This window comes from Cololabis saira, chromosome 8 (assembly GCF_033807715.1).
Source record: "Cololabis saira isolate AMF1-May2022 chromosome 8, fColSai1.1, whole genome shotgun sequence".
Classification (NCBI taxonomy): Eukaryota; Metazoa; Chordata; class Actinopteri; order Beloniformes; family Belonidae; genus Cololabis; species Cololabis saira.
Window position 1 is genome coordinate 45859375 of NC_084594.1, and position 22363 is coordinate 45881737.

Consider the following 22363-nt stretch of genomic DNA (forward strand, 5'->3'; position numbering starts at 1 on the left):
CCTGTATGTATACAGCATATTTATAAAAAAAAAAACGTTTATGAATTTCCTAGTATCTTTATCTGGAAAATGTATGCTTTTATAAAGGCATGTTATTAACAGAAAATGGAGGTAAAAATACAGCCTTGTACAGTTTTTGAACAATAGATTTTAGGCTTTTATGTCAGAAAAGTTTTTTTTCCCATTAAAATGTAGTTTGTCATAAACTTAGTTTCATATTCGCATTTTCTTGTGATCTCATAAAGTCACATTTTTTTTGTTCAAAATATAACGATTTAAGCTTCTACGCTTCTACGCTTTTAAACATTTTTGGTGTTTGAAATTGACAAATTTTCAATCTTACAAAGTCAGAATTTCTTTTATAAAATTTCTAAAGAAAAGTCATTCTTAGTTTGTATCTTGAAAACATATGCCTTTATGTACGTTTGATCATTTGCAATTTTGTAGTCGAAACTAAAAATCTTAGTCTAAATTCAGGTGTTTGAAAGTTTGTGCCCACATGCAGAACACACTCAGGAGACAAAGAACGGTATAAAATGTTTATTGTAAATAATGAGGCTGTCAGGGCTCCAGGAAGTGGAATTGGGTCGGGTAGCAGAGTATTGGAGATGAGAAGGGAATCGGCCAGGGAGGAAGGAGGAGCTCCCAGACCTGCCGGGAAGAACGGAGAGGATCCAGGAGACGGTGGGTTCTTTCACAGCAGTCTTTGACAGGAACACGGTGGACGGGGAGCAGGACTGGATCGCAGGAGGAATGACAGGAGAGGAACCGGGAAGGAGTATAGTATGTATATATATATATATATATATATATATATATATATGTATATATATATATATGTATATATATATATATATATAGATAGATCTGTGGATTCCCCACAGATCTATATAAGACGTTCTCAGATCTGCTGGTTCCAAGGCTTCTCACCGTATTTCAGGATGCGTTCCAGAGAGGGAGTCTACCAGAAAGTATGCGGGATGCAATAATAACGCTGATTCATAAAAAGGGTAAAGACCCACAAATGTGTGGGAGTTATAGACCAGTGTCCTTGATAAACGTGGATGAAAAGATCTTGGCCAAGATCTTAGCAACGAGGCTAGAGAGGTACCTGCCAACACTGATCCACCCAGATCAGGTAGGATTTATCCATGGCCGGACATCAGCAGATAACTTACGTAGATTGCTGCATCTCACATGGCAAACAAGAAATAGTGCAGAACCTGTGGTGGCTTTCTCTCTGGACGCGCAGAAAGCGTATGATAGAGTGGAGTGGGAGTATCTGTTTGCAATACTGGAACGGTTTGGGATTGGTAGTTCATATGTTAAATGGGTAAAGCTGTTATATAGATGTCCAAGAGCATCTGTCCTCACAAATGGGAATATTTCTACTCCTTTTAATCTTTTACGTGGGACCAGGCAGGGCTGCCCCCTGTCCCCTCTGATCTTCGCCCTGGCCCTGGAGCCACTAGCAGCAGCCATCAGGGGTCACAGCAATATCGAAGGCATAGTTTCAGGACAGAAAGAACACAAATTGCTTTGTATGCGGATGACGTTTTGTGGTTATCAAATAACCCAGAAACTGCAGTTCCAAAGGTTCTGTCATTGATCGGCTCTTTCTCGCGTATATCGGGCTATAAGATCAATTGGTCTAAATCCGAAGCCATGCCCTTGTCTAAATTATGCCCCCCGAGTATTCGAACTAACTGGCGATTTAAGTGGCTTCCAACCGGGCTGGTTTATCTGGGTATTATGATTACGCCTGGATTGGAAAACATAATGAATGTGAATCTGCTGCCCCTTATCCAAAAAATTGAAAGTCACTTATTAAATTGGGCTAAATTGGGTCTGTCACTGATAGGTAGGATAAATATCTTAAAGGTGATTATAGTACCACAGACGAATTATGTAACATATATGCTACCTCTGGAGTTTCCGCCCCCACTTCTTGCTAGATTTAACAGAGCCATAAGTAGTTTTCTATGGGCAGGCAAGAAACCCTCTTTTAATAAGAAGAAACTGTATGCATCGGTGGGGGAGGGGGGACTTGGGTGTCCAAGGATAGATTGGTATCATTATGCATTCTCACTAAGTCAATTGTCTAAATCAAATATGTCAGGTGCCTGCGCTCCTGCATGGATAGCAATGGAAAAAGAGCTAGTGGAACCCTGCTCAATGCAGGCTTTTCTTACTCAGACAGGAGGGGAGATACCTTATAGAAATCCTGTGCTGGCATTTGCTAGAGATAGTTGGAGAAGAGCTCATCAGATTTGTAACTCGAATCCCCATTATACCAAGGGGTCATCAATATGGTATAATAAGTCATGGAAAATTAATAAGAAGTCTATCATGTGGGAAAATTGGGTGAGAGCAGGAGTAATGCTAATGGAAGACCTGTTCGATGGGAAACACGTACTCTCCTTCGAGCAGCTGGTGGCCAAATATGACATACCTCGGAAGGATTTCTGGAAATTTCTGCAAATTAGGAGTTGCATAACAACAGCAGATAGGAAGAAACATGTTGCCCCTGTCACTGATATTCAGGAGTTGTGGCGATCGAGCTGGAAGCTTAAAGGAGGGACATCCAGGTTTTATAATAAGTTTAGAGAATATCAACTACCAAATTATGTGGGTGTCAAACTGGCTTGGGAAAAAGATTTGGGAACAACTATTCAAGGGGATAGCTGGAGGAAGACAATACAATCGTGGTATTCCACAGCCCGGGACATGCAAACACGCCTAATTAATTTCAAGATAATAAATAGAAATTACTGGACACCAGCAAAGATGTCGAGGCTGGGACTGAGGGAGGATGACAAGTGTTGGAGGTGTGACAACGGGAGGGGTACATTGATCCACATGTTGTATGAATGTGAAATGGTACAGGACATTTGGTCACATTTGTTAGGTGTATCAACAATATATTGGGAACAGAACTCACGGAGGATCCAGCACTATGTGTATTAGGCATCATACCAACAGAAGCTAACTTGTCTGCACATAAGTGTTCTTGGGTGAAACTGGCCCTTTTAACAGGGAGCAGGATAGTACTTAGGCATTGGAAGTCAAGAGAAAAGGTCAGTTTTAAGGAATGGAGAGATGAGCTGGCTAAAATAGCTTCATTTGAGCAGCTTATTCACAGAGTTAACAACAGTATAAGTGTGTTCAGAAAAGTCTGGGAACCCTATCTGGAAATGATGAGTGGAGAGGCTAGCCATAATAATTGAAATCTTTGTGTCATATCCCTGAGGTATGTGTATTATCAAATAATGTGTGGTAGATGAACGTGAAGTGCAATGCTGTAGGAGGAAATGCGGTGTTGCATAGGGTGTCAAGAGGAATGTGCATTTTCTTTGTTTTCTGTTTTTTTTTTTTTTTTTTTTCTTTGTCTTTTCTTTTCTCGTGTTCACAGCTTGGTTTTGTATTGCTGTAAACGGCCATATTATGGACATGTGAAGTGCTTGATTGAGTGATGGAAAATCAATAAAAAAAAGTTTAATCATAAAAAAAAAAAAAAACATATTCAAGGTCCATTCAATATATTCAGGGTTCATTCAATATATTCAAGGTCCATTCAATATATTCAGAGCTTCATTCAATATATTTAAATATTAATTTCCTGAACGGCATGCCCAAATAAATATATATATGTGTGTATATATATATATATATATATATATATATATATATATATAAAGTGGGGCAAAAAAGCATTTAGCCAATTATGCAAGTTATCCCACTTAAAAAGATAAGAGGCCTGTAATTTTCATCATAGGTAACTTGAACCATGAGAGACAGAATGGGGGGAAAGAATCCAGGAAATCACATTGTAGGATTTTTACTGAATGAATAGGTAAATTCCTCAGTAAAATAAGTATTTGGTCAGCTACAAACAAGCAAGATTTCTGGCTTTCACAGACCTGTAACTTCTTCTTTAAGAGGCTTCTCTGTCCTCCACTCGTTACCTGTATTAATGGCACCAGTTTTAACTGGTTACCAGTATAAAAGACACCTGTTTTAACTGGTTATCAGTATAAAAGTCACCTGTCCACAACCTCAAACAGTCACACTCCAAACTCCACTATGGCCAAGACCAAAGAGCTGTCAAAGGACGTGAGAAACAGAATTGTAGACCTGCAGCAGGCTGGGAAGACTGAATCTGCAACAGGTAACAGCTTGGTGTGAAGAAATCAACTGTGGGAGCAATTATTAGAAAATGGAAGAAGTACAAGACACTGATAATCTCCCTCCATCTGGGGCTCCAAGATCTCACCCCGTGGGGTAAAAATGATCACAAGAACGGTGAATAAAGATCCCAGAACCACATGGGGACCTAGTGAAGGACCTGCAGAGAGCTGGGACCAAAGTAACAAAGGAACCATCAGTAACTCACTACGATCAGGGACTCAGATCCTGCAGGGACAGACGTTCCTACTGAAGACAGGACATGTGCAGGTCTGAAGTTTGATAGAGAACATTTGGATGATGCAGAAGAGGATTGGGAGAATGTTATATGGTCAGATGAAATTAAAATAGAACTTTTTGGTAGAAACACAACTTGCCGTGTTTGGATAAAGAAAGCTGAGTTGCATCCAAATAACACCAAACCTACTGTGAAACACGGGGGTGGAAACATCATGATTTGGGGATGTTTTTCTTCAAAGGGACCAGGACGACTGATCCGTGTAGGGAAAGAATGAATGGGGCCATGAATGGTGAGATTTGAAAACCTCCATTTCCATCAGCAGGGCATTGAAGATGAAACGTTTCAGATCCCAAACACACCGCCCGGGCAACCAAGGAGTGGCTTGGTAAGAAACATTTCAAGGTCCTGGAGTGGCCTAGCCAGTCTACAGATCTCAACCCCATGGGAAATCTTTGGAGGGAGTTGAAAGTCCGTGTTGCCCAGCGACAGCCCCAAAACATCACTGCTCTAGAGGAGATCATGGAGGAACGGACCAATCACTGCTCTAGAGGAGATCATGGAGGAACGGACCAATCACTGCTCTAGAGGAGATCATGGAGGAACGGACCAATCACTGCTCTAGAGGAGATCTGCATGGAGGAACGGACTAATCACTGATCTAGAGGAGATCATGGAGGAACGGACCAATCACTGCTCTAGAGGAGATCATGGAGGAATGGACCAATCACTGCTCTAGAGGAGATCATGGAGGAACGGACCAATCACTGCTCCAGAGGAGATCTGCATGGAGGAACGGACCAATCACTGCTCTAGAGGAGATCATGGAGGAACGGACCAATCACTGCTCTAGAGGAGATCATGGAGGAACGGACCAATCACTGCTCTAGAGGAGATCATGGAGGAACGGACCAATCACTGATCTAGAGGAGATCTGCAAGGAGGAACGGACCAATCACTGCTCTAGAGGAGATCATGGAGGAACGGACCAATCACTGCTCTAGAGGAGATCTGCATGGAGGAACGGACCAATCACTGCTCAAGAGGAGATCATGGAGGAACGGACCAATCACTGCTCTAGAGGAGATCATGGAGGAACGGACCAATCACTGCTGTAGAGGAGATCATGGAGGAACGGACCAATCACTGCTCTAGAGGAGATCATGGAGGAACGGACCAATCACTGCTCAAGAGGAGATCATGGAGGAACGGACCAATCACTGCTCTAGAGGAGATCATGGAGGAACGGACCAAAATACCAGCAACAGTGTAGAAAACCTTGTGAAGACTTAGAGAAAACGTTTGACCTCTGTCATTGCCAACAAAGAGTATCAGTATTAGTATAGTATAGTATAATTAGTATTGAGATGAACTTTTGTTATTGACCAAATACTTATTTTCCACTATAATTTGCAAATGTATTCTTTAAAAATCAGACAATGTGATTTTCTGTTTTTTTTTTCTCATTCTGTCTCTCATAGTTAAAATATACCTGTGGTGAAAATTACAGGCTTCTTTTATCTTTTTAAGTGGGAGAATTTCCACAACTGGGGCCTCATGTACAAAGAGCACGTGGATTTCAACGTTGGTCCGTGCGTGGAATTCTTGCGTACGCAAAAAAGAAAAATTCAGATGTTCAAAACTGTGCATACGCCCAAATCCACGCACGTTTCTTTGAACATCACAACCAACGTGGAGTCAAGTGCACATGCATCCGTGAAGAGTTGCGGGTTTATTATGTTCGTAAAGTTTTGTGAATGTTAATATTTAGCGTCAGTGCATCATTACACTCTTTTTTTTCTTGTTTGTAATTTAAGAACTGACACCAGAACTTAAAGGAGCCATCTGTAAGAAATGTCCAAAACTGGTACTGCAGTCACTTTCAAAATATTGTTGAGCGGCGTGTACCCTCCCCCTCCTCCCCCCGACCAGAGGTTGCCAGGTAGGCTGCAGAATGCAGCAGGAACGTAGGCTGCCATGTTTGCGATAATTAGAGCCGAGCTGGCAACCCGGATGCCGAAACAATACTGACTTGGTGATTGGGAGATAGGTGGAGGGTGGAGCTTCAGAAACAATACTGACTTGGTGATTGGGAGATAGGTGGAGGGTGGAGCTTCAGAAACAATACTGACTTGGTGATTGGGAGATAGGTGGAGGGTGGAGCTTCAGAAACAATACTGACTTGGTGATTGGGAGATAGGTGGAGGGTGGAGCTTCAGAAACAATACTGACTTGGTGATTGGGAGATAGGTGGAGGGTGGAGCTTCAGAAACAATACTGACTTGGTGATTCAATTCAATTCAATTCAATTCAATTTTATTTATATAGCGTCTAATACAACAGATGTTGTCTCTAGACGCTTTCCAAAGATCCAGAACATGAACATAAACATAAACATAAACATAAACCCCCGAGCAATTATTATATAAACAATGGCAGGTAAAAACTCCCTTAGTGGGAGAAAAGCCTTAAGCCAAACAGTGGCAAGGAAAAACTCCCCTTTAGGAGGGAAGAAACCTTGAGCAGGACCAGGCTCATAAGGGGGGACCCTCCTGCCGAAGGCCAGACTGGGGGAGTCAGGGACGTCGACAGCACACAACAGTCATGTGGAAGCAGCAGCGGGATGACCAGGGGGGGGGGGGGGGGCGTCAGCAGCACACAACAGTCATGTGGAAGGAGTAGCGGGATGACCAGAGGGGGGGGGGGTGCAGGCAGGCGGAAGCAGCAACAGCAGACATCCACGTAGGCAGGTGGAAGAAGCAATGGGATGACCAGAGGGGGGGGAGGGCCGGGAACACAGGCCAGAACGCAGCTCCTGAGGCTCCGGCCTGCAAACATACACAAAAGAGAAAAAAGGGGGGCCGGCACAAGAAACTACAGGAACGATGGACAAAAATGATAGCTATGAGATATTTATAATAAATAAAAATGGTAATGGAGAAGAGAGGCAGGGAAAAGGAGAGGAGAAGAATGGTGAGAGGCACCGCCCAGTGGATCATGTCGGTGCCCCCCTGCAGCATAAGCTTATAGCAGCATATCTACCGCGAAGCTATATTTGAGACTAACTATTATAGTTTTGTTCTATAGCTGCGACTATGACTACTGACTCTAACACACTAAAGTTTACACTACCTAGAGATTTACCAACACCAGCTAGAGGTTTACTAAACACTAACTATAAGCTTTACTAAACAGAAAGGTTTTAAGTTTAGTTTTAAAGGTGGAGGTGGTGTCAGCCTCCTTAACCCAGATTGGAAGTTGGTTCCAAAGTAATGGTGCCTGATAGCAGAACGCCCGCCCTCCAAATCTACATTTAGATACTCTAGGAACTACGAGTAAACCTGCACCCTGGGAGCGGAGAGCTCTGCCAGGAACATAAGGTACTATCAAATCTTGTAAATACTGCGGAGCTAAGCCGTTTTGGGCTTTATATGCAAGTAATAAAATTTTAAATTGAATTCTGAATTTTACAGGTAGCCAATGGAGCGACGCTAACACTGGAGAGACGTGGTCTCTCCTGCTAATTCCTGTCAGTACTCGTGCTGCTGCATTCTGGATCAGCTGGAGCCGGGAGATAGGTGGAGGGTGGAGCTTCAGGCCAAAACAAAAAATGACAACATAAACATCAGTTGAGGGCTGCAACTCCTCTTTTTAAACTGGAATATCCTGGCTTGAGTGCTGTTGTCAGTGACATAAGGATTTGAAATGAACATGATTTTTAAATGTCTGTTGACATATCGGGGTCATTTTATGATTCGTTTTATTATTGCTCTTACATACAGCTCCTTTAAGTTGGTGGGAAGAAAAACAGCTCCTTGTTCCGTTTTACTGTCACGGTATGATATACTAACGGATTAAGCCCAATGTACACGTGTATTGAGTCTCATAGTTCGCATTGTGGATGTTCGTGATCACCTCTTTCATAAGTACAACAGTGTGAACAACATAAACTCATATTTAAAACATGAAGCATCACGATCGGATTCATCCACTCGGATAGTTGCAGCTGCAGGAGGAGAGACCGGTCTAACACTTTCTATAGTCCTGCAGCCGACTCGATATAAGACTCTTCAAGTAGCCCAAACATTCAATAAAAACTTTATTCATATATTGCTGATTCACATCAGTTCGTACCAACCAACCTTTCAGTGACATGTTAGTTTCATTTTAAAAAGACAACTTTAGAGAACTGGTTCTTTAATGTTTTTCTGTCCAGACACGGTTATGGGATGTTTTAGGATCTGGCTTTTATCTCAGTTATTCGTCCCATACGGCCGTCATGGCGACTGAGAGATGTCCGACCTGTAGCAGCTCCAGCTGAAAGATCATGTTGGTCTGAACCAGAGCAGCTGGTCCAGTTCAGGTCAACGATCCAGAAGGATCCTCGGTAACCCTTTCTTTTACAGTACAGTAATAACCAGGTAATATCATGGTAATTACATTGTAATTACCTAGTAGTACCTTGTATTTACAAGGTAATTACATGGTAACTACCGGCTCATTTACCCAGTAAGTACTAGGTAATTATTACGTATTTTCTTGTACCATGTAATTATGTGTATTTACCATGTAATTACATGGTAAATACCTGGTTGTTTAAACTAAACATTACTAGGTAATTACAAAGACATTAGATGGGAACTATGAGGGAAATTACAGGTATTTACTAGGTTAATATTGGTAACTACCAGTCAATTTACCATGTAATTACTCTGAAATTACATGAATTATTTCTAAGTAAGTACCAGGTAATTACTAAGTATTTTTCTGCAAACTACTAGGAAATTATAACCTATATTTGAGGTAGTTACCAGCTAATTACACTTCAATGACCATGTAGTTACCTTGTATTTACTATACATTTCATGGATAACTACCAGGTATTTACCCATTCATTATTGATTTATGTATTATCAATGGATTGGTGCAGGTACCCCCGAGGGTGTAAATGACTCTATTGACCTTGTAATTAACCTGATAGTTACCATGTTTTACCTGGCAATTGGCAGGTACTTACCTTGTAGTTACTTGCCCAGTAATTCTGTTCCCTAAGTATTTACCCAATAAGTACAGAAATGTTTACCTGGCTTTTACTCAGTAATTAAAGTGAAACTGGACTGTAAAAGAAAGTGTGTGTTGTTTCCATAATATTACCTGGTAATTGTAGATTATAATTATAAAGATTTGAACAATTGGCAACACGTCTGATAATTACCTCCCCTTTACCCCGCAATTAGAAAGTTGGACCACACCCCCTCACATATACCCCCTCACACACACACACTCTCACATATACCTCCTCACACACACCCCCTCACACACACCCCCTCACATATACCTCCTCACACACACACCCTCACATATACCCCCTCACATATACCTCCTCACACACACACCCTCACATATACCCCCTCACATATACCGGTACCTCCTCACACACACACCCTCACACACACACCCTCACATATACCCCCTCACACACACCCCCTCACACACACCCCCTCACACACACCCCCTCACATATACCTCCTCACACACACACCCTCACATATCCCTCCTCACACACCACCACCACCTTGTAACAAATACGCCAAAACAGGTGATCTGTCAAAGACTTTTTTTTTCTTCAAAAGGATAAAGAAAAAAATACAAAGTTCTGTATAAAAACATATTGTACAGTGTAAAACGTATTGCATAGTGTAAAACATAAAACTAGGCACAGTGTTGAAAATATAGGCACATTCAGTCAATCAATGCAACGAATAAAAAATACAGTGCATTCAATAACGATATAACAACATATTTGGATCTCAAACTGGCATCAAGGACCCCAGTTGTTGGGGATTCGACCCCTGAGAAACTGGTGTAATCTGAATATTGACCACTACAGGGTTCTGGTCAGAGAACACGCAGACATCTGATTATTCCACACGTTACTGTATTGGAGATTCACATACAGATGACGGATGGTGACAGAACTGAACTGATTAAATGATTGAAATGATGAACAGATGAAAGAGATCTGGTGATGTGGGGACTGTCTTGTCCTTCACATGTGGTCGTGAACTTATTGTTGACGTCACGTTTCCTCATGTTCTGCACTTCACTGCATCACCAGTGAGTGTTGCCAACGGACAAAACCTCAGAAATGTGTGTCCGCCAGCCTTGATGTTTGCGTGAAGGACTGCAACTTTTCAACGTTCAAATCACTTTTTGAACATCTGATGTTTTTTTTTGCTATTCATGGATTTTACTACATATGCATACAGACTGTTAACACTGTTATGATCTTTTTAATAAATATGATATGAAAAATGATAGATTCCTGTACAATTAAGTTTTTTGACAAATCTTCCTCAAACCTGATAGGCTTGACGAGTACAATCCAAAAAATTAATTGTGCCAAGTTTGGTGTTTTAACATCAAAATATCAAGAAATGTTGCAAGGGGCAAATTTAGCAAAGCATTCAAGGAATCGATCCTGAAAGTTCAGCTCTCAAGGACAAATGGTTGATTACATATATAATACATACATACAGGAGTTAGCCAGTGGGAGGAACATCTTCCTAGCTCACATCAGGAATATACAGTGACTGCTGGGTATTTCATTCTTGGAGACTCTATCCTCTGCAGGACTGGCTCTTGAAACCATTCCATGACACTGGACGACTGACAGCAGAACAGTCTGCGTTTAAGCACAAAGTCAATCGAGCACGAATGGTTGTGGAAGATGAATTCAGCAGGTGGCCTTCTGTGATGTCCGACTGGTGAAATGAATGGTGATGACTTCCTGCCCACTGCATAATCTGTGTGAAAGTCATGGAAAGACGTATGAAACATCCTAGGATGTACCTGCAGCAGCACCACTTCAGCCAGTGGTGGCAGTGGCTCGGGGTGGAGAGGAGGAAGGCAGAGATGTAAGACATGCGCTAATGCAGTATTTGTGGAATAGTTAGATTACATTCTGTATCTCAGTACGGTGTAACAATAAATTTGTGCTTTTTGCAGATATATGGCTTTTGTCCATCCATCCATTTTCATCCACTTGATGTGGGACTGGTTAGCGGCGGCAGCAGTCTGAGCAGAGATGCCCAGACTTCCCTCACCCCACACATTTCCTCCAGCTCTTCTGGAGGGATCCCGACACGTTCCCAGGTCAGCCAAAAGACATTCCCTCCGGTGTGTCCTGGATCTTCTCCTGGTGGGACATGCCAGGAACACCTTCCCAGGAGGTGTCCAGGGGGCATCATATGTTGGTCTTTCGAGTTTCGGTATGATGTCTGATTATTTTGCTTTTTGTGCTGAGGTGTTTTTTGTAATTCCACCCTCATACTGATCACATCTTTCGAGTTTACCACTCGTGTGAGTACGTTGGTTTCTCTTTAGCTGACTTGATGTGGTAAAAGCTGCCTCACACTGTTCACATCTGAACGGTTTATTTCCAGTATGAATACGTTGGTGAGTCATTAGATTACCTGATGTGGTAAAAGCTGCCCCGCACTGTTCACATCTGAACGGTTTATCTCCAGTGTGAATACGTTGGTGAACCTTTAGCTTTCCTTACTAAGTAAAAGCTGCCTCACACTGTTCACATGTGAACGGTTTATCTCCAGTGTGAATACGTTGGTGAGTGCTTAGCGTTCCTGACTGAGTAAAAGCTGCTCCACACTGATCACATCTGAACGGTTTATCTCCAGTGTGAATACGTTGGTGAGTCATTAGATTACCTTGTTGGGTAAAAGCTGCTCCACACTGTTCACATCTGAACGGTTTATGTCCAGTATGAATACGATGGTGAATCATTAGCTTTCCTGACTCAGTAAAAGCTGCTTCACACTGATCACATCTGAACGGTTTATCTCCAGTGTGACTACGTTGGTGAATCTTGAAACTACTTGATGTGGTAAAAGCTGCTCCACACTGATCACATCTGAACGGTTTATCTCCAGTGTGAATACGTCGGTGAGTCACTAGATTACCTGATGTGGTAAAAGCTGCTCCACACTGATCACAAGTGAACCGTTTATCTCCAGTGTGAATACGTTGGTGAGTCATTAGATTACTTTGTTGGGTAAAAGCTGCTCCACACTGATCACAAGTAAACGGTTTATCTCCAGTGTGAATACGTTGGTGAATCCTTAGATGATCTTGTCTGGTAAAAGCTGCTCCACACTGATCACAAGTGAACGGTTTATCTCCAGTGTGAATACGTTGATGAATCTTTAGTTTACTTTTTTTGATAAAAGCTGCTCCACACTGATCACAAGTGAACGGTTTATCTCCAGTGTGAATCATCTTATGCAATCTCAGACCTGTTGAAGTGGTGAGGACTTTCTTGCAGTGATCACAGCGATAACTTGTGGGTCTCTCTTTGCCTTTACGTTTCTGTAGGGACAGAGAAAAAGAATGAAATCATCTTGTTGGCTGACTCTCAAAAGCTTTTCAGTTTCTATAAAGTGCTGTCTGTCTAAAGTGCTGTTCTTGACAGCCAGAGACCTTCAGATGAAACATCTCAGTACGTCAAATCAAAAGTGTAAATGGTAAATGGTAAAGCTACTGACACGAAAACCATGAAAATATTTCATTAATAGGGATGGGTATTGATAAGATCTTCCAACCATTTTTCATTCTGCTTAACGATTCGGTTTTTATCGATTCCCTTATCAATTCTCATTTCGGAAAAAAGGACAACAAAAGGTCGATTAGCATGACCAATATAAAATTTAAATATTAATAAAATAAATATTCTCCTGTAGAAATTAACAAATACAACATGCATCATTCTCTGGAAATTCCACGATTCCAACATGTTTCTAAATGTTTCTAAATAAATAATAAATAATAATAAATAAAATAAAATTGTCCTTTTTCAAAGATATATGAACTGAGCAGTCAAAAATAAAGCCAGTGAGCCAGTGACAAATACAATCAAGGCAGAGTTCTCTTCCTGCACGGTGTAGTGTTGCTGTAGCTTTTGCAGGATGGGTAAAATCTCACCATAGGTCGCACTTTTGTCACTGGAGACTGCCAATGTAAAGGTGTAATGCTTTTGCATTAGCAGCACAAACTCCTCTGCTCTTCTTAAAGGTATTGTGACATGAAAAACACATTTTTCTTGATTTTTTGTGTTTTGTTGGGTGTCTTGACATCAATTACACCCAAAAAACAACGAACTTTTAACATTCAGTGTATTGTGTGCTTTCTGGGATTTTCCGCATAACTGTGTAAAAACGGCGCATCTGGTTTGGTGGCGGGTCGTTACGTAACGACCCGCTAAATCACCGCCCCCTCCACCCAGCTCCCTGCCTCCTCTCCTCTCCAGCGCACCATAAAGGCTGATTTATGGTTCCGCGTTACACCGACGCATACGGCGTATGGTTACGCGGCGACGCGCACCGTACGCTGAACCCTACGGCGTAGGCTCTGCGTCGATTTAACGCGGAACCATAAATCAGGCTTAACACGGAGCTGTTTAGAGGATCTTTTGTTCTCATCACCGGTACGGAGGACAACTGCTAAGAAGACCAGCGGCCACTGACTGGACTTAAGATAAGGAGACACTAGCCCCTTTCACACAGAGATTCCGCAATATTGGTGTAAAGAAGTCCTGCCAATACGCCGCCTTTGTTGGTTCACACAGAACCATACAACGCCGGCATAACGCCGCTCCCGTCTGTAAATTCACACAGCATGCCGGCGTTCCGCAATCAGAGGCGTGACGACAGCGTCAGTCCGACCGCCATGTAAGCGGCATGCCGGCTGTGTCATTCACACAGACCCCGTTTCGTCTCTGTGACGGCTCTGTGACTACCTCCGCTGCCGGCTTATTGGTGGGGCCACTTGGCCCCCCCATTCCGCCTCCGTGACTTTCACACAGAACAGCGAGGCGGCTTAAAGGCGGAACGTTCCCGCCTCGAACTGGCTGTGTGAAAGGGGCTACTGCTGCTTGCATGCCTTTATTTTTATGATTGTTTTCGGTGGACTACTTCGCCGTGCTGCTTTTCCGTGCATGCTTAGCCTGTCGCTCCCGGCTTAACTCTCCGACGCCGCTGTTAGAAGTCCGTGACCGTGACTTCCAGTCGAGTCCTCTGGTCCCATGGACTTCATCCCCGGGCTGTAGTCGCCCTGTCTGGGCTGTGTTTGTGGTTCGGTGTGCGCGCGTGTGTGTGGAGACGCCGGCAGAAGCGTGTAGCAGGAGGAGGAGGAGGAGGTTTGGAGGAGGAGCGGCGGAAAAGGACCCGTTTTTCACGGCGCAAAAAAACACCGTCATAAAAAGCCAGGAATTGAGTACTGGAGTGAATTTTTTCTTGTTACACTCTTTTAGACACATTTGAGGGATGTTGGCCAAGACTTTTAATAGTGTTAAAAGCATGTTAAAAATGATGTCACAATACCTTTAAAGGAGCTTGAGGCTCCTTTTAAGAAATGAGACTCTCTAGCGCCACCCTTCACCACGACGGCCGTTGGGGGGTACTGCAGCCAACAGTGAAGCCGGCACGGGAGAACGGGGAGAACCTGCATGCAGCGTCATGTGACGTCACATCCGCAGCCCAGCGCGGGAAATTCGGGACCGAATTGCAGCAAATTTTGCAGCACACAGCCTGTTCAAGGCAAAGGAGAGATACTCTAGAGGGCTCATTCTTTTTGGTTTGGAACGCTTCATCTGACATTATTACTAGAAAACTTAAAATGTATACAGATTTTTTTCATAAATCCTGCCACAATCTGGCCTCAAGCTCCTTTACGCCCTCATTTTATCAAGTAGCAGCATGTGTGGTGATTGGGTAACGTATTGCGTCACGCATCACGTCACTTCCTGGTGTTGCGGTCTGTTGCCGTTGCACGGCGTTTGCAGGCTCTGATCTCTCCCGACTTTTTTGTCTAAACTTAGATTGTTTTCTGGTCAAATAGTACTAGATCTGGTAAATTTCTGTCTTTATTTCAACATTTTTCTCTTCCACAACTTTCATTGTCACCAATCACCGATACATTTTCTGTCTGTTAGCCTCTGTTAGCCTCTTAGCATGGCCTCCCCTTCTCCCACCGTTTCACCTCTTTGCTGCTCAGTGTGTGAAATGTTTAGCTATTCCTCTGCCTCCTATAGTGAAGACGGTAAGTGCTTGAAGTGTAGTTTATTTGCAGGACTGGGGGCGAGGCTCAGTCAGTTAGAGGTCTAGCCAGGCTAAAGTAGGGGCGGACCGGCCTGTAGTAGCTGCTGTTAGCCGCTCCCCTGCAGCTCCCGAGCAGCCGGCCAGGCAGGGCGGCTGGGTGACGGTTTGGAGGAAGCGTAGTCCTAAAAGGCGCACGGAACACCACCACCCGCTTCATGTGTCTAACAGATTTTCCCCACTCAGCGACACACCCGCTGAGAAGCCGACCCTGGTGATTGGCGACTCCCTAGTCAGGCATGTGAGGCCGACTCCAGCGACCATAGTTAGGTGCATCCCGGGGGCCAGAGCGGGCGACATTGAAGCAAATTTGAAGCTGCTGGCAAAGAGTAATCGTAAATTTGGTAAAGTTATCATCAATGTCGGCACTAATGACTCCCGTCTTCGCCAGTCGGAAGTCACTAAAATGAATATTGTCTCGGTGTGTAACTACGCCAAAACCCTGTCGGACTCCGTAGGTTTCTCTGGTCCCCTCCCCAATCTGACCAGCGATAACATGTTTAGCCGCATGCTCTCGCTCCGCCGCTGGCTGTTGCAGTGGTGTTCAGAAAACGACGTGGCCTTCATTGACAATTGGGAGACATTTTGGGGAAAGCCTGGTCTGATTAGAAGAGACGGCATTCATCCCACCCGGGTTGGTGCTGCTCTTGTCTCTAGTAATTTGGCCAGTTTTACTAGACGCTCCCCCTGACAAAGCAGGGTCCAGGCCAGGATGCAGAGCTGCAGTCGTACACACTTCTCTGCTGCTTCTCGAGGACCAACGCCTACCAAAAAAACTGTAGGATTTCATGATGTAATTGGCGACTCTAACCAGGTGCCTACCAAAATAGAAGTGGTTGCAGTTCCACGCCCTCAAAAAGTTCACCAGGTGCGGCGTTATAGAGGCCTTAACCAAAATAACCTTGTAAAAATTAAAACCAATGCACATTTGGTACCAATAAGAGACCGAAAAATTAGATGCGGACTACTAAATATACGATCGTTAAGCTCCAAGTCTCTGTTAGTAAACGATATAATTACAGAGAGCAGGAGTGATATTTTCTGCTTAACAGAAACATGGTTACAGGAGGAAGAGTATGTTAGTTTGAATGAATCGACTCCGCCCGGCTATTTTAATCATCACATTCCTAGAAGCACGGGCCGAGGCGGAGGAGTCGCAGCAATTTATAACTCCAGTCTCCAAACAAAAACTGAACCTAAGTGCAATTATAATACATTTAAGAGCCTCACGCTTAGTCTGAAATTTCCGAGCTGGAAATCAGAGAAGCCAGTTTTGTTAATGGTAGTGTATCGGCCCCCTGCTGGTGCTTATCTAGAGTTTCTGTCTGAATTTTCAGATTTCCTATCTGGATTATTGATCAGTACAGATAAATTCATCATAGTGGGTGACTTTAATATTCATATGGATGTTGAAAGTGATAATCTTAAATTAACTTTCAATTCTCTTCTAGAATCAATGGGTATGTCACAAAAAGTGGATAAACCGACGCACTGTTTTAATTATACTCTGGATCTCGTTCTCGCCTATGGTGTTGAAACTGATGATCTGTTGGTGTCACCTGTAAACTCCCTTTTATCCGACCATTATTTAATAACGTTTGAATTTAATATTGTCGATGTTGAAGTGCAAAATAGGAGGTATTATTTTAGCAGATGTTTGTCTGATGAAGCTATTGCTAAATTTAGGGAGGCCATTGCTCATCTTACGACAGTGGAAAATAGTGAAGCAGTAGAGGCCAGTGACCTGGGTTCTACCTCTGATGTTGATTTTCTTGCTAGTAACACTGCTGATCTGTTGCATTCAGCTTTAGATGAAGTTGCTCCTTTGAAAAGGAGGGTTTCCAACCACAGGAGCTTAACTCCCTGGTATAATTCAGATATCCGCATGTTGAAACAAAACGTGCATAAAATGGAAAGGAAGTGGTACTCTTGTAAGTCTGTAGACTCTTATCGTGAATGGAAAGATATTCTAATAGTATATAAAATAGCCATTTGCAAAGCCAGAACAGCTTATTATTCAATGTTGATAGAGAATAACAAAAGTAACCCACGTTTTCTGTTCAGCACTGTAGCCAGGCTGACAAAGAGTCACAACTCTGTGGAGCCATGCATTCCTGCAGCTCTCAGCAGTGAAGACTTTATGAGCTTCTTTAACAGTAAAATCACGAGAATTAGAGAAGAAATCAACCAGCCGGTTGTAGGCGTTTCTTCAGCTTTAGCGCCTTCCCTGGGCTCTGACTTGACTCTAGACTGTTTTGATCCTATAGACCTCCCTGAGCTGACCTCACTCGTCAATAGAGCTAAGTCAACCACATGTATGTTAGACCCCATCCCGACTCGACTGTTCAAAAATCTTTTTTCTCTTATTGGTGCAAAAATACTGGACCAAATCAACCTATCCCTAAATTTAGGATATGTACCACAGGTTTTCAAAGTTGCAGTAATTAAACCTTTACTTAAAAAACCTTCTCTTGACCCAGACCCAGACTTAGCTAATTATAGACCAATTTCCAACCTTAAATTTTCTATCTAAAATTCTGGAAAATGCAGTTTCAAGCCAGTTATGTGACTATTTGTATAGAAATTATCTGTTTGAAGTCTTTCAGACAGGGTTAAGAATGCATCATAGCATAGAGACAGCACTGGTTCGAGTCACGAATGACCTTCTTATGGCCTCAGATAAGGGACTAGTGTCCATATTGGTTCTACTGGACCTCAGTGCTGCTTTTAACACTGTTGATCATGGCATTTTACTGCACAGGTTAGAGCATGTTGTTGGGATTAAAGGGACAGCTCTACGTTGGTTTAAATCATATCTATCTGACAGGTTCCAGTTTGTTCATGTACATGAGGTTTCTTCAGAACAGTCAAGGGTCTGTTATGGTGTTCCGCAGGGTTCAGTGCTAGGGCCAATCTTGTTCAGTTTATACATGCAGCCATTGGGAAGTATAATCCAGAATCACGGCATACACTTTCATTGTTATGCTGATGATATGCAGCTCTATTTGTCTATGAAGCCGGATGAAACAGAACCGTTGGTTAAACTTCAGGCATGTCTTAGGGACATCAAGGACTGGATGTCCGGAAATGTCTTGCTTCTAAATTCAGATAAAACAGAGGTTATCATTCTTGGTCCAGAGCATTTTAGGAAGGGATTAGATGGTGTTGCGATGGCTTCCAGTGCAACTGTGAGAAACCTTGGTGTTGTTTTCGATCAGGATTTGTCGTTTAAACCATATGTTAATCAGGTTTGTAAAATAGCATTTTTCCATCTCCGTAATATTGCAAAGATTAGGAAAATCCTCTCGCAGAGTGATGCAGAAAAACTAGTTCATGCGTTTGTATCTTCTAGACTGGATTACTGTAATGTGTTGTTAGCAGGATGTCCAAGTAATTTGCTGAATAGGCTCCAGCTAATCCAAAATGCAGAAGCCCGAGTGCTGACAGGAATCAGCAGGAGAGACCACATCTCTCCAGTGTTAGCGTCGCTCCATTGGCTACCTGTAAAATTCAGAATCCAATTTAAAATTGTATTACTTGCGTATAAAGCCCAAAACGGCTTAGCTCCGCATTATTTGCAAGACCTGATAGTGCCTTATGTTCCTGGCAGAGCTCTCCGTTCTCTGAGACAGGTTTACTCATAGTTCCTAGAGTATCCAAATGTACATTTGGAGGGCGGGCGTTCTGCTATCAGGCACCATTACTATGGAACCAACTTCCAATCTGGGTTAAGGAGGCTGACACCACCTCCACCTTTAAAACTAAACTTAAAACCTTTCTGTTTAGTAAGACCTATAGTTAGTGTTTAGTAAACCTCTAGCTGGTGTTGGTAAATCTCTAGGTAGTGTAAACTCTAGTGTGTTAGAGTCAGTAGTCATAGTTGCAGCTATAGAACAAGACTATAATAGTTAGTCTCAAATATAGCTTGGTGGTAGATATGCTGCTATAGGCCTATGCTGCAGGGGGGCACCGACATGATCCACTGGACGGTGCCTCTCACCTTTCTTCTCCTCTCCTCTTCCCTTCCTCTCTTCTCCATTTCCATTTTTATTTATTATAAGTATCTCATAGCTATCATTTTTGTCCATCGGTCCTGTAGTTTCTTGTGCTGGCCCCCCTTTTTCTTCTCTTTTTTTCTCTTTTGTACATGGTGCAGCATCCTCTGCTGGTGGCGAAGAGCATCTCTGAATGCACAACACCGGAACCTGCAGCGTGAGAGTGAGAGGGACAGGGTAACGGCCCGGTCAGGCGGGAGAGAGATTTGTCACCGGTGGTGAAGAGCATCTCTGAATGCACAACGCCGGAACCTGACTCCTCTCCCTGGCCCTGCCCCTGCCCCTTCTCAACCTTTCCCCGACCCTGAACCTAAAGCGGCTGTTAGACTTGCAGAAGTTGGTGCCTGCGTTCGCGTCCGTTCGGGTCCCTTAACAACGGCAACGTTCCTCGCGTGGTACGCGAGGAGAGCCCGTCATACCAGTGGTGACTGATAGGGGGCAGCAGAGCAACAGTTGGAAAAGTGATATATATTTAGTAGCGGAGGTAGTAGCAGCGGTAGCAGATTAGAACAACGGACAAGTTTACAGGACAATATTGGATGATGTAGGAGATTATAACATTGTGTGAATGTGTTTGAATGTGTATGAATGTTTGGTGGTGGTCGGAGGGGCCGTTTGGCGCGATATGGCAGCCACGCTTCCGTCAGTCTGCAGGGCAGCTGTAGCTACAAACGGAGCTACCACCACCGGGGAGAATGTGTGTGAATGAATAATGATCTCTGTAAAGCTCTGGGTGCCTTGAAGGGCGCTATATAAAACCAAGCCATTATTATTATTATTATTATTACTTATTTATTATTACTTTTTACTTTTTTACCCCCTTCCCTGTATGTGTGTGTGTGTGTGTGTGTGTGTGTGTGTGTGTGTGTGTGTGTGTGTGTGTGTACTGCTGCTAACACGTGAGTTTCCCCATTGAGGGAGTAATAAAAGGACTATTTTATCTTATCTTATTATTATTGCTTTGGTTATAATCCCTGTGTAATATAAAGATAAAACAGAAGGTCATATATTTGGGGATTGTTATCTCTAAGGACAAAACAGCAATTGAAAGTGTAAGTCAATTCAGGTGGCTGCAAAGGGATATTTCAATTTTTGGCAGAGTCTTATTATCAAAAATGGATAGTCTGTCCAGACTCATTTATCCAGCATTCTCCTTACCCATCTCAACAAGAATGATCAAAACAATAAATACAGTTAATTTTAAGTTCTTATGGAGAAATAGATGTCAATATATAAGAAAGATAACATGGTAAAAAACTATGATGATGTTGAATGTGATCGATTTCAATATTATGAATGGTGTCTTGAAACTGAAATAGTTAAAATCTTTCCTTACAAATAGACATTCCATCTGATTTATTGTTCCTAATATGATTTTCCAAAAAATGGGTGGAATAGACTTTCTTCTACACTGTGACTTTGATTGTAGCTAATCACCTTTTAAACTCTCTGCTTTCCATCAGCAAGTCCTTCTCTATTGGAAATTGATTTATAGTCGTAATTTTACACCACACAACACACCTGTATGGAACAACAGGTACAGTTTGCTCAGTTTGTTGATGACAAGAATTTGGACTCTGTCCTTAATAATTTGGTTTTATTGGGAAAGTTCTTCATTCACAAATGTAGATTTTTTTAAGACCAAACCATTGGAGAAATGAGCTAAAGCTCTTGAGTAAGTCCTTGAGTCTTGTTAAAGAAAAGAAAGCCCTTAAACTGTTTTCTTTACTTGAAAGATATGATTTAATATGAGATGGCCCCTGTGAGTTATTAATTTTTTTATTTTATTTTTTATTTTATTTCATGTTGTACAACAATTATTCTCAGTGTATATTTTGTAATACTGATGTTGCTCAACCCAAGGCAAAAGTTTGTAATTCTGATATGACTTTGTTTGTTTGTATCTATCTTTCAATAAAAAAAACCATTCTGGTGTAAAATTAAAGTGAAGTTAAAGTGAGTTAACAAAGGGCAAGTTAACCTGCATGGGGAACTTTCTCCAGCTGAGAGCAGCAGTCCCAGCTGGGATCAGACCGGGAACAGCGATACTAGCGGCCAGAGCGAGAACTGCAGGTCACGTACGCGTTCAGTGTCTTTTTAAGAACGTGCCTGTCGACGCGCCAAATGAACGCAGGATACGTGTGACGTCACGCGTACGCCTTCTGAACTGCAAGCATAAACGAGCCTTTAGCGATCTTTTCCCCACGTCTGTAATGTGTGGAGCTGCTGCAGCTACAACACAGCAACGGGTTACCATGGTTACAGAATAACGGAAAGTAACGATTACAAGTACCAGTAGGCTAAAACGAAGAGGGAGCACGTCTGTACACAGTGCTCAGTGGTCTGAAGAGCAGCTAAGGTAGTTTCCAACATGGCGGCTCCGCCAGGTGATGACGTCAAGACGACCAAGCCCTATTATTGAAGTCTTTTTGGAAGGGAAAAAAAGAATATTAGACTGATCCGATGATCTTGTACTGGGTTTATAGACATTAAAGTAGCAGATAAAAAAAAACGAGCGGCAAAATAAGGCGCAAATATTAAAGTTGTACTGTATCTAGTGTTGTATGTTCCAACAAACCCCGCTGCTCTGGAGATGTTGCTGCTACTCGGGTGTAGCCACCAACTTTAGATTGTGTGTTTTAACTTTAGATTATGTGTTTTTAACTTTAGATTATGTGTTTTAACTTTAGATTATGTGTTTTAACTTTAGATTGTGC